At 45.6% G+C, this 11,767-nt stretch overlaps 1 protein-coding gene across 2 annotated transcripts in view; it reads right to left on the minus strand.

Annotated features, from left to right (window-relative positions):
* The window catches only part of TOGARAM2 (TOG array regulator of axonemal microtubules 2), a 46,467-nt gene extending 37,186 nt beyond the window's left edge, over positions 1 to 9,281 (minus strand). The window contains exons 1-2 of one of the 2 annotated variants that reach the window (XM_052682101.1): positions 9,192 to 9,258; positions 4,153 to 4,347 (exon numbers count right to left, since the gene is read on the minus strand). The gene's annotated coding sequence lies outside the window, so the exon portion shown is untranslated. Of the gene's footprint in view, positions 1 to 4,152; positions 4,348 to 9,191 lie in introns of both variants that reach the window. The other variant, XM_052682107.1, reaches the window with a different exon arrangement.
* Positions 9,282 to 11,767: the final 2,486 nt, after the last annotated feature.

Below are 11,767 nucleotides of genomic sequence, written 5' to 3' on the forward strand. Positions count from 1 at the left end.
ATACTGCTGCACCTGCCTTTCTTCAACCTACCTCTGCTTTGCTCAGCCTTTGGTCAAGACCTCCCTGGCTTTTCCTTATTAATTAGACTCAAATCAGCAGGGCCTTCAAGGCTTTGAGAGGGCCACTCTCTTCTGCTTCCTTCCCCCTACCAAGTGATGTCACAAAGAATAAATCAAATAATCCAAAGAATGACAGGAGAGGTGTGGCAGGAATGCACCCTCATGCCAAGATGTTAGAAGCTAGTAATACACAAAACACACCATGCATTGGCAGCCATGCCCATGACAGGGAGTTGGAACTGGCTGGTCTTTAAGGTCCCTTCTGTAATTCTATGCAAATTGATGTGATGGGTGAAAAAGCGCTCGTTTCAACTATTTCCGCTCAAAAAAAGTTTTAAAACTGAACATTTGACATTTTTCTTAAATTGCCCTCATCCAATTGTAAAATGGCATCCATTCAGAATAACCCTAATTCCAAAGGGTGAATCCCTACCTCAGCACAGAGCTGACCTGCAGGCACCCTCTGATAACTCAGGGCACTACACACACCGTGCTTCCCAAACTAATTCATTTAGGATCGTATGGTCTTCAGCTAAGCCTGCTTGGTTCCCTATGTTGCTAATCTAGTTAACTGCATATTGGCTAATTGTAGGCTTTAACTCACTGCCAAATGTGGCAAGTCACCGTCTGGTCGCTCTGGCTACCTGAAAAGTCAGCAGCCACGTGAAGCTGAGCCTCAGCTGTGGATGCAGAGAAACCAGCTGGTGGCACCTGCTATCCAGCACAAGTTGCATTGCATTTACTTGATCATAATAGAATGGTTTTCATGTAACATGAGGAAAAAAGAATAAATAAATTTGCATATCCTTAACACAAGATCTGGGGAGTAACAGGAAAAACATGACTTTCCTATAGGTCCAGATAGCACTTCAAAAGCATGGCATGTGAGTCAATGTGTTAGTATGGTGTGATCAAAGCCTCTCCCTGGCTTTGCCAGAATTTAGCCCTAATCCTTTTGAAAACTAAACTCAGCTCCTACAGCTTTCACCCCACAGTGTATATACTGGCCTGCTGGAGGCAGGAAGTGAGCAAAGCCCAGCCAGCTTCAACAGATGCCACCCCACCAGCCTCTGTTACAGACCAACATGCAGTGCCGGCAGAAAATAATTTAATAAATAAAGGATTTGTTCTAGCTAATGAAAAAACCATGCAATGATAGTAGCAAATCTATACAGTAAAAGTGGCTGAGACTTGAACTGAAGATACAAAGAGAAGTCAGGCTTGCAACTTATTCTACCTGCCATCAGCTTTGAAAGGTCCAGAAAAACACTTCCATCTTGCATCGATCTCTGGTGAGAGCTTGGCAGGGAGCATACTGCAAGCTGGAAGATGCCCAAACCTGCAGGCAGGTAACAGCCCACCTCAAACAGATGGGAAGGCTTCTTCCAAACTCTCCCACATTGAAGAACATTATTACAACAAACAGAGATGAAGAGCTCAATTTCCTTGCTAATGGCTTTCCACTCAATTCTCCTGCGGCTCCAGAAATTAGCTGCCTGAGCACCAAGGGGAAGGAAAAATAGGCACAGGAAGGTGGATTTTTCTCAAAGAGCTACAAAGCTGAATATTTACAAAGCCTTGCAAAGTCATGGAGAAGACTGCAGTGGTAGGTAAGCTCCCCATTTTACCCTCACTGTTTTAAACAACAACTCGGTGCCTGCAGTGGAGAAAGCTCTGTGTGGCTTTGTAGGAAGTAGAAATAGCAGGAAACAGGGGGCTGAGCCTGACCCCACTGAAAGTAAGCAGCTGCAGTGCGTAGCTCACGGGTGCTTTGAGAAAATACTCCTCTTCTGAAATGCATTATCCCCGTCAGTCCTGGATGGAAAATTATTTCCAGCCACTAGCCCACAGCAAAGAAGAATGATGGATGAAAAATGGCCCTGCTATCGTTTTCCATGAGATGCCAGAAATGAGGTATGGGGGATTGCTGGTGGGAATGCTGTGAGGTGGCAGCACAGAGGGAACAGCTCATTTAGCAGCCAGCCCTTCTCCACCACCAGCAGCTGTGCACCAAGCCTTTAGCACAAAGCAGAGCACATTCACAGCAAAGAGCAACCAATGATCCTATTGAAATGCCATAAATCCTACGTTGGCAGAGCTCGAAGCAGTTCCAGCCTCCACACAAAATTAGGCCTTATGGCTGCACCTAAAGGCGGGCAGGTAATTGAAAGATGAGAACATTTAGAAGAGACCCTGTGAGCAGCAAGAAAGGAAAGCTTTGGGGGCAGGAAGAAAAACTCACAACCAGTGCCTGGGTAAGGTGACTGCCAACCCATTGTGGACCCCACAGCTCCACTGCGGCAGCTGCTAATGAAGCAAACCTTTCTTCCTGCTCCTCACGTGGTGTCATTCCATTCCTCATCTGAGTGAGAGCAAGAATGTCCAGAGGTGCACCATTATCTTAATGCAAAGCCAGGACTTTGCCATTCTTCTCAAATATAAAAACACGTCATCCAGGTAACATTTCCTGAGACTTCAGCAAGGTATGTTTTTACAAGACATGCTGCTGCCTCTGGAGCAGAAGGGATGAGTGAAAGTTGAGATTCCTATATGGGACAGAATTGTGCTCTGGGGCAGCAAGTAACCTTACGAACAAGGGCATTTCCTTCTACCAACATTGATGGGTTTTGAGCAGTAATTGAATGACAGTGGAGATTTGCACTGTACCTAGGAGCACCACACCAGGCATCCAAAGATACGCCCTTGAAACCTTGTATAATGACAAGGTTACACCTGTGCCCAGGCTCCTCTGGAGACTCAGGCATGGGCCTGTTCCTCCCTACAGCTGCCAAAGAGCTCTGAGTCTGTGGGGCAAATGCTCACCATGAAATTACCATCATCCCTAGGATGGATGGATCCTGGCTACTCAAGTCTTTTGTTTTGTATATGTGTTTGTCTGTGTTTTAAACCATGGGAGCTATAGGAAACCACAAGAGGATGTGACAGTTTAGGTCTTAACTCATTCCCATCAGGACTGGTAGCAAAACTGTAATTAATTTTAAATGCCAAGGAACAACCTTCAGAGTACAGCCTGTGATGTGGAACCAGGCTTCTTCATGCAGTCTGTCATCTGCACATTTTTAAAACAATACAAAAAAAGAGTCTTTGATAAAAAGATTTTTTTCTCCAAACACATCCATGAGCTGTGATCTTTCATTTTCCACAAAACAGATGAAGAAAGGATCAAAACAATTGTCAGTTGAACAGTAGTTGAGATGCTTGAAAATACTTGGCAAAGCCACGGAACCATCTGAAACAAGCTGCTCCCATTTTGTCAGATGCTTTCCTTGTTAGATATTCACTTTAAAATGATAATCTGGCTAATATTTGTAATATTTTTGTGTCCAAACTTGTAGGATCTACCCAGTGAAGCAAAGGAATGTCATGCCAGTGTCTCCTTGGTACACACAGAAGCCCTAAGGAGAGATGCAGAGTAGCTGCGGAGGGGTGAGGCATGCACCACACTTGTGCAAATTCCTGGCACAGCATTCAGCAGCAGAGCCTTGCTTGGGAGAGACCACCCTGTGCCACCAGTTCAGCCAGCAAAGAGGAGAACACAGAGGCTGGCTGCAGAGATACAAAGCCTGGTACACCAGGCATTTAAAGCAGATCCAGCTGCACGTGACTCAGTAAAACTACAGATCTGTTCCTTGGACAGACCCAGCCACCCACCTCTCTCACTTCAGCTCCCAGCTGAGCAGACTTCCTAGTCTGCAAAGAAGTGCAGCACACTGTTTCTTTGAGGATGAGAGTGAGACTTTCTCAGAAGTATAAAACCTCATGCAGCCATTATACATAAAGCCCCGCTCCAGAGCCATCGATCCATCCCACAGGAGGCAGGGAAGGAGCTCGCATGGATTTAATCTGTTTGTTTTTGCGTGCATTCTGCTAGGAATAACAAAGGCTGCTATAGTTCTGTCTTCTCCAGGGACCCTTTAAAAATTTTTATTGTGACTATAACTCCAGTAAACACACACAAGTAAAATCTACTCCCATGCAGCCAGCCAAGGAGTTCGAGTTCCTTTGGCAAAAGGCACTAACCGCAAAATAAATAAAATGCTTGCTGCAAGAATGACAAGAAGGGAGACCTACCTTCACCTTTGTTTTTGTTTACATGCTTCCATTAGTACCCGGGGAAGTTTAACTCTACCACGCTGGGTCCCCAGCCCCAAGTCCACAGGTCTCAGCACACCTCTGGCAATCCACCACCCTGCAATTTCTCCTCAGCAATTCAGTCCCGATGCATTAAACTGTCACCGCTCACTAAGACATCAGACCTGATGACACCTAAGCAGATTCATTAATGTATTAGGCAAATGCAATCTGATTGGCTCCTTTTTTTAGGCGTTCAGCAAGCAGCGTGCAAACAAACCTGGAGGATGAGGTTCTCGGGGGAGGGAGGGCAGCTTGCCAGCGTTCTTGCTTAAATGGAGGGAAATAAAGCAGCACCTCTCCCACAGTCACACTGGAATTTGCAGCCTACTGCTTGCTTCAAGACAGCAGAAGACAAAACGACACATCAGCCTCTTAAGCCTTCCAAAGACACGGTGTATCTTCCACATATACCATGCATCCTTAAGTGCTGCTCTGCTTCCAAGTGGTGTAGTATTAGCTATGGCCAAACCAAATCTCAACCACCAAACTGCCCCGTGCACTTAAGACAGAGGTAAACCTCTAAATTAATTGAACATGTTGCAATCATAATAGATCTGACTCCTGCAGGCAATTTGTCCTTAGTACCATGGGCTACAATCTCATTAGACCTCATGAATTAAGCAGAACCAGACTGGAAAGATGCTCAGAGAAGAGTCCAGAAACTCAACAGGAAGCAGGATGAGCAATTCTCACTCTTGCAGGTGACACCAACACATCAAGAATGTGGTAAGACATTCTGTATGCAACTACAAAACATGCCATCAAACACAACACAGATCCTCCCCAGTAATATCACAACGTGATCGCATCTTGTATTCATAAAGACATAAGGCAACATTTCTCCAATCCACTCAGCCCCCTCCATTGGTTTTTCCATCACAAGACATTTAGTAAGCCTGAAGGTCTGGACAAAGCAGTGATTTGCTGCAGAATAATGCTTATCAGCAGCAGGGTTTTGTGAGCACATCTTACTAGACAGATTCTCAGAGCCCTGTCATAGCTCAAACGCTGAAGATGACTTTGCTTTTCTGTGTCCCTAGCCTCTGGAAGGATCTGTGCCTGTCCACCAGCAGCCCAGCCCTTGTTTCACCCAACCAGAACACTGCATTTGTCTCTCCTGAGGAACTGCTGGATGAACACAAACCTATTGTGCTGGAAGGCAGCAAGGGAAGCAAGCAGTAACAGCTTTCAGCCCATTATTGCATTACTTGGGTTTCAGTTGGATGCAATAGGAAGGTTATATGATGGGAGACCGGGACCTGAGTAGGAGGAACTATGACCATATGACTAAACCATCGTATTCTGGGGAAGCGAGTGGGAGAAGAGGAAGAAGCAGCACACTGCAGTGCTTCGCCTGCTTGCCACAACCCCCACAGCATCAAACATACTGGCAACATCTTTTCACCACCTGCAAAAATTTATGCTCTTACATGGCACTGAACAGTTAAATATTTCTGCACATCACTCCCCTACCTCTCCCCTCCTCTTTCCAAGAAGGAATCAATTCCCTGTCCCGCTGCACATCTGGTCATTGTTTCCTGATTTTTTGTGTGTGTTTGTTCTTAAGCTGTGTAATTAAGAGCTTATATAAAGTTGATTTAAAGTGAGCCTGGCCTTGGGGTGACTCCATGAGGGGGAAGTAGGGGTGCTCAGCAGGTCAGGGATGGGTTCATCTGCTTGTTCCCTGGGACAGCTGAACTTTGAAGGAGGGCTCCCAGGGAGCAGAAAGACTCTACACAGCAACGTGACTGGAAACCAGATTGCTCGGGGATCTTGAACTCTTATTTAATTCATAGATTTAGAAAAGGCTCACACACAGCACTGCAAAGCAGAGCGCAGCTGAGTTTGTGCCCTCCATTACGATGAAATATTGCATTCACCCACCATAGGGCTCTGGTGCTTCTCTCTATAATATCAAGTCCAGGACCCTAGAGATGGGTTTCTGAACAATACAGTTTACTTAACATCAATCCAGTCTGTCAATTCAAATATTCAATTCACAGGGCTAGAAGTGTGCCCTTGTGGCCAAGAAGGCCAATGGTACCCTGAGGTGCATCAAAAAGAATACATCCAGCAGGTCAAGGGAGGTGATCCTCCCCCTCTATTCTAAATGTGGCCACACCAGGTAGAGTACTGTGCCAGTCCTAGGCTGCCCAGCTCAAAAAAAGACAGGGAACTCCTAAAAGGAGTGCATCAAAAGGCCACAAAGATGATAAAGGGCGTGGAGCATCTCTCATATGAAGAAAGGCAGTGTAACCTGGGTCTGTTCAGCCTGGGGAAAAAGACTGGGGGGGGAACTGATTCATGTTTATAAATATCTAAAGGGAGGTGGGAGGCAAACAGATGAGGCCAGGTTCTTCTCAGTGTGTAGCAATAGGACAAGGAGAAATGGCCTTAAACTTGAACATAAGAAATTCCATATAAACACATGGAAGAATTTTACTGCAAGAGCGAACAATTGCCCAGAGTGGCTGTGGAGTGTCCTTCTCTGAAGATACTGAAGACCTGTCTGGATGCCTACCTGTGCAACCTGCTGTAGGGAAGTGCTTTAACAGGGGGTTGGACTCCACGATTTCCTGAGGTCCCTTCCAACCCCTGTGATTCTGTGATAGTGGTGACTGAACACACCTCACCTCTGTCCTCTGCAAAACAAGCTTTTTAAATCAACTGCAAGTTTATCCCTCTTAGAAACCAACCTCTGATTTTCAACTAGCTGATTTCACATGCATTTGCAGCCACATAATCAGCAGTTTATTTACATATGAATACCTTCTTCATAAATAATGCCAACAGGTGATGGTAACGACTCCAGAACCAGGTGCACACTCCAGCATTAGAGCACACATTGATGTCTGAACTCTCTGAACACAAGAAAAGGAAAAACGCTGCATAGAAATGAGGAAAAAAAGTGTGAGAAACAGGCCTGTGAGCACCAAGTGGGACAAAGAGAAGGGCTGAAGCAGAGATCCCCTGAGAGCCCACTCTGGGGCCGGAACATCCCCAACAGTCACTGCTGTATCATTCCCTTTCAGAAATGAATAGGGCTGCATTCAAGCTCTCCCTCTGAGGCACGTGTCAGAGCTGCACAGTCACCCATTTTTGTTTCCCACACCTCTAATGAAGGAGGATTTCTTACACTCCCACACACCTCCCCCTTCTGATCTCTTTTTTCTCTCTCTAAATACCAAGCATGAGCTGAGCCCTAGGAAACCACACCTGAAACCCTTACAGGCTTCAGAAATGCAAAACATCACAGATGAGAGCTGGAGCAACTGAGACCCTCCCGTTCTCCCCTCTCTTCAAGATATTACAGCACTATGATTCAAAACAGCATTAAATGATGCTACGTTTGGCTCTAGCAACTGAGAAATGATAAAGGAAGGACTGGCAAACAGAGGGACTCCAAGAGGAAGGAGAACAGGCAGCCTTTGGAGACACCAATCCTGCAGCTGGAAGCATCAAGCTGACTTGGGGGTTAATGGAAGATTCGTACAGGGGGATCTACTGTAATCCTTCAACAGCTATAATGCAGTGACACTGGGAGCCACTCAGCAAGCACTATTTTGATGTTCAGAGCATTTCTTATCAGATGCAATTAAAACTCTAATCTTAAATCCTCGAGAGAAAATACATCCCAGGCCTCAAAGCTACACAAGATCACCTTCCCAAACCAGGCCTTTCCTTCCTGAGTGATACAGTGACATCAGGCACACCAGACCTGCTTCTCAAGCTGCCTCCTGAAGTCACGATAACTACAGGAACCCTTAAGCAAATTGATGAAAGCTAAGGTTCTGTGCACACCATTAAACTTCACACATCAGAGAAACACACTTTACAAATTAATTTGGACACATAGACCGTGCTTATTTAACTCTCTTTTCTGTAGATATATATTCTCATAAGGCTTCACTTGTCATCTGCTATGGTCCCTGAGTACACTTAAGTTCTGCACATCCCCAGAAGTGCTATTACTGTTTTACATTTAAAAAAAAAAAGATCACCACCAGTCTCTTCTTTTCTGGCATCCCAGCATTTTAACCACATTGCAACAGCTTTCCCACAAGACAACATGCACACGCAGTGCAAGACAAGGAGCTAGAAGGCACGGCCACAGGAGTGCACCTTGTGTGCGTGGCAGAGCACAGGGCTGGGGACAGCTGCCAGCAGCACAGACACAGGCTGAGCACCCAGTGGTTTTGTACCACATATATTTCCCCCACCATTTTGCAAAGCAATCAGCAGATTGGAGCTGTGAGTTGCAACATGGCTAGGAAAACCTTTTATATTTGCTACAATCCCAAAACCTGTATCAGCCCTCCTGAGGATGCAATAGGTGTTTCTTTGCCTTGGATCAGCAGGGGAAACAATTGGACAGCCAGCATCAGCCCTCGGACACTTCAGAGTACAGCACTGTTATTGACATGTGTATCACTCCACTGGTGTGCATAGGCTGCTTTCCTACTCACAGCATTTTGCTAGCACTGGGACCACTGTTCTGTACAGAAATGTCAGTGCTAACTTCTCCCTTGTCCTGCATATGAAACATAAACTGAGGCACAAAACTGTTATCATTCCCCTCCACAAAGCAGCAGTTGGTGCAGCTTTCAGCATCGTACAATGGGGTTCTCCATTTGAACAAGCTTAGCTAGACAAAAATTTATTTATTTATATACAGAGAGAAAAACCCTTCCTATAAATATAAAAATATTTCACTGGAATTGAGGAAACTGTAGGAAAGGAATCATCACTTTGAAACTCCTCCAGAGTTCATACTTCCCAGAAAAGCCATCTCTTCACCCTATTAGTTTACTTCACTTAAACATACCCTTTTGCCAAATCCTTAATTGTAGAATTGTTAAAGTTGGAAAAGACTCTTGAATAGTATAAAAATAGAGGTATGTAGCTGCCTGACCAATTTTCAGATAACCCAAGAAGTGAATTACTCACAAGCAGGTAACAAAAAAGAAACAGCTTACCCTGCTCTGAAGATAAGAGTTCACTGGAAAATACCTTAAAAGAAACAGTCTCCAAGAAGAGATCCTTTCCTCTTGGCTGCCAGCCTGTAAATGAGGTTAGGGAGGTCATATAGGGGAATTGCTTGCACCTGTGTTTCCAGGGCTGGCTCCACCCCTTCACCAGGTGCTCAATCACTGGTTCAGGCTGGGACCTAACGGTTCCCATGCAACCATTAAAGGCCATCTACTCCGATCCCCTGCAGTGAGCAGGGACACCCACAGCTCCACCAGGTGCTCAGAGCCCGATCCAGCCTGACCTTGGGTGTCTTTAAGGACGGAGCACCCACCACCTCTTTGAACAACCTGTGCCAGTGCCTTACCACCCCCACAGTAAAAATGTTCTCCTTATATTCAACCTAAATGTCTTTTCTCTAACTATCCTATCACCACAGATTCTACTAAAGAGTCTGCTTCTTTCTTGTAGCTCCCCTAATCATCCCTGTATTTCAGCTGTACACCTTGATTTGAGGAGCCTGAATGCAAGACGATACTTTGGAGAACTGCAAGTCCAGAGTGCACCCAAGCCTGCAAAGTGCTGGAAGCCCCTCAGCTGAAACAGCAGCTATGGATGCCAATGTTCACACTGCAAGATTTTCTGCATTACAGAAATCTCTGAAGCAACACAGAGCAACTCAAGCAAAAGCAGATTCTACAAATCTTTGCTGTTAGCTGCTTTCCCAGAAAGCCCAGATGATGGCAGAAGATCCTATCCAAACTTCCAGCCTGGAACAGTTGAAAGTCATCAGTTCTGTTACAGACATTGCATGTGATACCATTTCTGTCTGACTTACCTCTACACCAAATCCTTGGGAGGCACCAGAGATGCCTGATGCAGAGTGGAAAGATTTTTTGTAGTTTCATTGACGTGGACACGAGAAAGTTCCTTGTTGATGCCAGTCTCCCACAGCAACTGCTGCCATGGTTATAAATCATTTATTGCCCCCCATTGGCAAGCAGCTGAATATAAAGAATGGGTTTACTATGTGCAGGAGAGCATAGCAAGCACACAAACCTGCTCCTCCCAAAACGTGCCAGCAGGCAGCAAAGTGCTGCAGGGGTTTTGTTGCAGGGCCTTTGGGAAGTCAGTGAAACAGCCGACTGACAAGTGCTCTCTCCTGCTGATGAAAGCAAGCAGCCCTCCGGCTTAGACACAGAAATTGAGGGGTCCTGAGTGCAAGGAGCTCAGAGACAAACTACTCTCACAAAGCCAGTGCAGAGCTTGATGGAAGTATTTTTTTTCAAGGACAAAATCTATGATTAATCCCTTAAGATATGCCTAAATAACTTATAGTGCTTGTTATCAAGCCAAGACATTTGAAATAACCTAGTTAAGCCCATCTCCGTGATTAGAAGAGCTTTGGATAGGCTCCAGGTCTGACAGTGACTTCATTCCCCCTCTTAGATAATGCGAGATCCACTCACACAAATCTCGTTTCCTCTCTCTCATCCCTCCCTGCAAAACAGCATTACGTCCTGCTGCCAGAACAGAAGCACAGAAAAGCACATAGGCTTTTCCTTAGAGAGAGACCCAGGCTCTCTTCCAAGCAGGATTTTCTTCATGATCTTATTGATCTTACAAGGAACCCACGCTCCAGGAGGGAGGCGGTGAGTGGCGTCTCAGACAGGAAGGGTACGGTTGCCTGGCGCCTAGGTGAAGTCATCCACTTGGAGCAAACTAGGAGGAATCATATTTCCTTACATCAGTCATACTGCTCTCTGAAGTAAAACTGAAGTTTCAAGCTAGCCCCGGTTCATTAACTCACAGCATATGGGACTTCCCCACAGCCCACCTCCTGGATGGTTCCTCAAGGTCCCACAGCAGTGAGGCCAGACACACATGCAAGGAAACTACTTGCAGTGACCTCTCCCCAAGCCCCTCCTTATAGAGGACAAGGAACCAGCATCCCAAAGGCTGATCCCACGGATTAGTCCCCTGGAGATGGAATCTGTGTTAATAGCCTTAAGTGAAACTTATCTATAAGGCCATACACCCTATCTCAGTAGCAGCTCTTACTCCAGTACCACACCGCAGAGAAATGCTGCAATATTTAGCAAGGGAGGCAACAAGAACCTTCAGCACAAACCCTTGGCATAGTAGGAAGTTCCCCTGGAAGCAGAACCGTAATAAGAGAGGATATTGTGACTGACACTGTCTCACAGCAGGATGCATTCAGCAGTGCTAAGACGATGCCATCCTCAGTGCCACACTTCACAGGTTGTTCTTGATAGCCAAGGTACGTACCTTTTGTGAAGCTACTGTGACACCCTCTGGTCAGCTGTGGTATCACTCTTTACCGCAGATGTCATTTACTGCAGCAATCTGGAAATTAGGCCATCATCACGTAAAAACAGCAAAGCAGTACCCCTCACATCTGCAGAGGTGCCCGGAGGATCGTTAAGTACACACCTATAAATGGAACACAATACACATTTGGCATATAAAAGCAATATACGTCAGTTTCCATCTCATGGACTTGCTGACTGTTTAACCGCTGAGGCTTGCACTGAACACATCGTGGACATTATACCACCTAAAC

Source organism: Tympanuchus pallidicinctus, unplaced genomic scaffold, assembly GCF_026119805.1.
Source record: "Tympanuchus pallidicinctus isolate F22 unplaced genomic scaffold, pur_lepc_1.0 scaffold1, whole genome shotgun sequence".
In the NCBI taxonomy this organism is placed as follows: domain Eukaryota; kingdom Metazoa; phylum Chordata; class Aves; order Galliformes; family Phasianidae; genus Tympanuchus; species Tympanuchus pallidicinctus.